This window comes from Wolffia australiana, chromosome 9 (genome assembly GCF_029677425.1).
Source record: "Wolffia australiana isolate 7733 chromosome 9, ASM2967742v1".
In the NCBI taxonomy this organism is placed as follows: Eukaryota; Viridiplantae; Streptophyta; class Magnoliopsida; order Alismatales; family Araceae; genus Wolffia; species Wolffia australiana.
This window is the reverse complement of record NC_135843.1, coordinates 3,728,950-3,734,438: the sequence shown is the minus strand read 5'-3', so window position 1 is coordinate 3,734,438 and position 5,489 is coordinate 3,728,950. Positions and strand designations below refer to the sequence as shown.

Genomic DNA, 5,489 nt, shown 5'->3' with positions numbered 1-5,489 from the left:
TGTAATAGTACGTATCATAGTGCACCTAGCTAGGCTTACTTCACCTAGGATTTCTTAGCTGGCCACTCTTGCACCTCTACCCTTTTGAAAAGAATCAAATTATCATGCATATCATTGGACAAGCATCTCCTAGGATCATCAAATATCCATGGTTTGTGAATGCAAAATGAAAAATTTTAATGGATGATGCATGCAACTGTACTCCCCTCCCCCCCAATAAAAAGGCATGTTCCTACATGACAAATCATAATTACGAGAAAGGAGAAAGAGAGATCAAACCATGGAAGGAAAGGCGGCGATCAACATTCGTGTTGTCCAGTGACGGTGTACCTAGCTTGGATAGGAGTTGCTGCACACGAAGACAAAAACAAAAACGAAGAAACAAAAACAAAACAAAGCAAAATAACAAAACCGAGGAAATAGGAAATGGAATCAAAAAACTAATCAGATCATGAGCTATCGTGCGGTGGCTTTTCTAAAGTAATATTCATTGGGCTATTAAGATCTTCGTCTTCTAAGTAGGGTTTGAGCCGTTGCCCATTCACAGTAAAGTGTCTTTGAGATGTAGGATCTAAAATGGTAACCGCTCCATTCTCAAAAACCTGCTGAACAAGGAAAGGGCCATCCCATCACGTTTTCAATTTTCCTGGGAAGAGTTTTAATCTAGAGTTCTATAGCCATACTTTTTGATTCTCTACAAAAGTTCTTCTCCTCAAGCTCTTATCATGAAACATCTTCATCTTGGCTTTATAAATCTTCGAATTCTCATAAGCCTCATTTCTTAACTCTTCCAACTCATTCAATTGAAGAAGTCTATGCTTGCCGGCTCTATCCAAATCTAGGTTGAGTTTCCTAATAGCCCAAAGGGCTTTGTGTTCTAACTCAAGTGGTAGGTGACAAGCTTTCCTGAAAATCAAGCGAAATGGAGACATGCCGAGAGGAGTTTTGTAAGCAGTTCTATAGGCCCATAATGCCTCATCTAGTTTCCTAGACCAATCTTTCCCATCCAGACGCACTATTTTCCTCAAAATTTTTTTCACCTCTCTATTGCACAATTCAACTTGTCCATCGGCTTGAGGATGATATGGAGTAGTGACACGATGATGGACACCAAACTTCTTGAGGAGAGTTCTAAAGTTGTAATTTGTGAAATGGGAACCTCGGTCACTTATAATGGCTCGTGGGCATCCATAACGGTAAAAAATATTTTTCTCGATGAAATTGGTCACTACTTTGTTATCATTTGTTTTTGTGGGAATGGCTTCTACCCATTTGGATACATAGTCAACTGCCATCAATATGTATTCATATCCATGAGAAATAGGAAAAGGACCCATAAAATCTATTCCCCATAAATCAAATATTTCATCTTCTAGGATGGGTTGTAGGGGCATTCTATCCTTCCTATTTATGTTGATGGATGCTTGGCATGCTAAACAAGTATTATAAAATTTCTGGGCGTCATGAAATAATGTAGGGCAAAAGAAACCCGATTCAACAACCTTATGAGCTGTTACCTTGGCCGAGTAGTGCCCCCCTCCTGGTTTCACGTGGCAGAATTCTAGGATGCTTCGTTGCTCGCTCTCGGGGACGCATCGTCGTAAAATTTGATCTTGCCCTTCGTGAAACAGCTCAGGATCTTCCCAGAAGTAAAAACGCGCATCTTTTAGTAGATTTTTCCTCTCGTGAGACGTCCAACCTGTAGGAATTTGTCCTGAAACAAGAAAGTTGACGATATGCGCATACCAAGGAACTGATGTTCCTTGCGCAGTTAGAACAAATTCATCAGGAAATGCATCATTAATTTGCTCAGGTGGGGCGCCTATGATTCGGGAGAGGTGGTCGGCTACTACATTTTCACACCCTTTCTTATCTTTGATCTCTAAATCAAATTCCTGTAATAACAGCACCCATCTAATTAACCTAGGTTTAGCCTCTTTCTTCAATAACAAGTATCTAATAGCTGCATGATCAGAAAAAATAGTTATTTTACTACCTAGTAAATAAGATCTAAATTTTTCTAAAGCGACGATAATTGCCAACAGCTCTTTTTCGGTAGTAGTGTAATTCAGCTGCGCATCCACTAGAGTTTTGCTGGCGTAGTAAATGACCACGGGTTTCTTGTCAATTCGCTGACCTAACACTGCACCTACTGCAAAATCAGAAGCATCACACATTAGTTCAAAAGGAAGGGTCCAATCGGGCCCTTGCAAGATAGGTGCATTAACTAAAGCCTCTTTCAATTTATCAAATGCGTTCTTAGCCTCTAGTGTTAGTTCAAAATCATTATTTTTAGACGACAGAAGATTTGTAAGAGGTTTAGAAATTTTAGCAAAATCTAGGATAAAACGTCTATAGAAACCCGCGTGGCCGAGGAAACCCCTAAGTGTTTTTAGGTTGGTTGGAGGTGGAAGGCCCTGGATGATTTCGATTTTGGCCTTGTCCACTTCCAATCCACGGTTGCTGACCGTGTGTCCCAGCACTACTCCCTCCTGCACCATGAAATGAGATTTTTCCCAGCTTAGGACAAGGTTGGACTCAATGCACCTCTTCAATACTTTGGTGAGGCTTAGGAGGCAGTTTTCAAAGGTAGATCCAAATACTGAAAAATCATCCATAAAGATTTCTAGACATTCTCCTACTAAATCAGAAAAAAGGGCATTCATACATCGCTGAAATGTGGCGGGGGCATTGCATAGCCCGAAGGGCATACGCCTAAAGGCATATGTCCCTACGGGACTCGTAAATGTTGTCTTCTCTTGATCATCAGGATGGATGTTTACTTGGTTGTATCCTGAATAACCATCAAGAAAACAAAAATGTTGCTGCCCTGACAGTTTTTCTAGAATTTGATCCATAAAGGGTAGAGGGTAATGGTCCTTCTTGGTCGCCTTGTTTAGCTTCCTATAATCTATAAATACTCTCCATCCAGTGGTCAATCTCTTCTGCACCTCTTCCCCTTTTTCATTCACTTCTACTGTAATTCCAGACTTTTTTGGCACCATGTGTACGGGGCTCACCCATCTACTATCGTATATGGCATAAATTATTCCTGCATTCAACCACTTTATTATTTCTTTCTCAAGAACTTCTCTCATGTAAGGGTTGAGTCTCCTTTGATGCTCTCTACAAGGTCTGGATTCCTCTTCTAAAAATATCCTATGCTCACAGATTGCAGATGGAATTCCTCTAATATCATCAAATGTCCAACCTATGGCATTCTTATGCTCCCTAACTACTTTGAGCAATTAATTTTCTTGTTCGGGAGTGAGTGATGAGGAGATGATTACAGGTAAGGTTTTCTTCTCGTCTAAATATGCATATTTGAGGGATGAAGGTAGAGGTTTGAGTTCTAGGCCCATCTCGACTAAAGGGGAGTCCATGATCTCGTCATCTAGCTCTCTACCCTCAACATGTGATAAGTACTCTTTAGTCGTGTCCTCTCCCTCATCCTCTGTACACAATTTTAACTCCTCATTGCTTCCTAAGGGACACTTCATCATTTTTGATATATCAAGTTGAACTCTCTCCTTTCCAATTTTAAACTCTACCGTCCCCTTCTCCCAATCCATAATCGTTTTTGCCGTAACTAAAAATGGTCTTCCTAAGATAATAGGAGCTAAGCTAATGTTTCCTGATATCTTTACATCAGTCACTATAAAATCTACCGGTATTTCACAATTCTCTACAGTGATCATGACATCGGTTAACCTTCCCTTGGGTTGCCTAACAGTTCCATCAGCTAGGAGTAAATCCATATATGTATTTCCCCCAATTCTCCAAACCCACACGCCTCATATAATGCCGTTGGAATGATGCTTATGCTTGCTCCCGTATCTAATAAAACTTTAGAGAATGTGTTTCCTCCAATTTCACATGTGATAAAAGGGGCTCCGGGGTCTCTCATTTTGATAGGGATGGCATTAAGGATGCTAGAGACATTTTCAGATAATTTAAGTACTTCCCTAGGCTTCCTAATGGTGCAAGAGTCCTTAAGGTACTTCTTTAGGGAGGGTGCACACTTAAGCATGTCTTCTACAGTAACAGTCATGGTGGCCTTTTTAAAATTCTCTAGCAATCGGTTTTCATAATCAAGGATAGGTTTTTTTCTATTTAAAGCGGAAGGGTAGGGAACATGCTGCCCACTCGTAGAAGGTAGAGGCTCCTCCACGTAGGGAGAATCCTCTCCTTCTTCCTCTCTTGGTTCATTCCCCTTCTTAGAATTCTCTACAGAATTCTGATAGGGATCCTGAAGTTCTTTTCCATTTCTCAATTTTGAGATTGCTAGAACTTCAGGATTGTCTCCATTCGTCTCGTCGTGAATGGAGTGCTGCACATGATGCAAGTTGCATGGATTTACTAATGGTTTCGTGGGAAGTTTATACGATGTGCACGGGAATTCTGGAGTTATACCTTGGTGTTCAGGTGGTGCAGGTCTGAAGCTCTCTAATAGCTTCCTCATCTGCTCTTGAGATTCCAGCACTTGCTTTGTTTGAAATTCCATCATCATTTGCATCTTCATCTCCATCTCCGCCCGCAACTTTTGGTTTTGCTTCTCTATCATATCTGAAATGACGGGGGTAAGTGAAGAAAAATCAGGTTGGTTCTGAGATGGAATGTGGTACTGCTGTGGAGGCCTGTGCTGGAATGGTTGTCTCTGCTGGAACGGAGGTTGAGCTGCCGGCTTGTTCCCTTGGTGGAAGGTCTCTCCGTTTTGGAAATTTTACCTCTTTTGACCTGCCCACGGTTGTTGCGGCTGGTTGAAGGCCTTCACCTCTTCTTCCATGGCTTGGCAGGCTCCATCTTCATGTTCCCTACTGAAGTAGAGAGAGCAGATCTTAGCTTTAATGATAGGAGAGTTACCTAAAAAGACATTCTTCAAGGTGGAGGTGAGCTCCTCCAAGTTCTGGTTAGTCTCCCTTAGGCCCGCTTGTAGCTCTCCCTCCTTGGCGTTAACCTGCAGAACTCCTGCTCTTTTTGGCTGCAGATTTCTCCCATTCTGATTGGCCCCAATCTCCTGCAAGTCAGTTTCTACAACTCTCTCCAAAATATCGAAAACTTCATCCTCATATGCAGTATAAAACGTTCCACCCGTAGCGAGATTTACTTTGTTTCTCATAAAATCAGAGAGAGATTCATAAAATACTTGGGCTAGTTGACATTGCTAAATGCCATGGTGAGGACATTTCCTCAACAAATCATTGAATCTCTCCCATGACTCACTAAAGGCTTCTCTGTCATGAGGATGGAAATTGTGAATTTCTCTTCGATAAAAATTTGTTTTGGAGAGAGGGTAAAATTTCTGCAGGAATTTTCCTTGCATCTCTTCCCAAGAATTAAAAGTGATTCCTAGATTACGATACCATGCAAACGCTTTATCTTTAAGAGTTAGAGGAAAATATTTCATTTTTAACATCTCTGTAGATATTCCAGGAACATTTTGAGAAGAGCATCTAATATGAAAATCATCAAGGAATTCTAAAGGATTC

At 41.0% G+C, this 5,489-nt stretch overlaps 1 pseudogene; it reads left to right on the top strand.

Annotated features, from left to right (window-relative positions):
• Positions 1 to 5,168: 5,168 nt before the first annotated feature.
• Positions 5,169 to 5,247, top strand: LOC144708122 (small nucleolar RNA R71; annotated as a pseudogene).
• The last annotated feature ends 242 nt before the right edge of the window (positions 5,248 to 5,489 follow it).